Source organism: Nestor notabilis, unplaced genomic scaffold (genome assembly GCF_000696875.1).
Source record: "Nestor notabilis isolate BGI_N333 unplaced genomic scaffold, ASM69687v1 scaffold30660, whole genome shotgun sequence".
NCBI classification, from domain to species: domain Eukaryota; kingdom Metazoa; phylum Chordata; class Aves; order Psittaciformes; family Psittacidae; genus Nestor; species Nestor notabilis.
In genome coordinates this window covers 1-240 of record NW_009912023.1, presented here as the reverse complement: position 1 = coordinate 240, position 240 = coordinate 1, and positions in this window count along the sequence as shown.

The window sequence follows — 240 nt, the reverse complement described above, 5'->3', positions numbered from 1 at the left end:
TTCGCTTCCCTGCAGCTCCCTGCCGTCGGCCGCTGTTGCCGTCCCGGGAAACCTGTCATTAAAGACAATTAACTTTTCCCACACTCCTCGGGAGCGGTGCAAAAACCCCTCCTCGCTTCCTCCTTGGCTCTTAAGTGCTACCATATGGCACAGGCCCCCGCGCCCCCCTACACCCGCCCTGCCTTTGATTCCAGCCAGACAGCCGGAGCTTTATGATTTAAGCCGGGAGAGCCCTCGTAC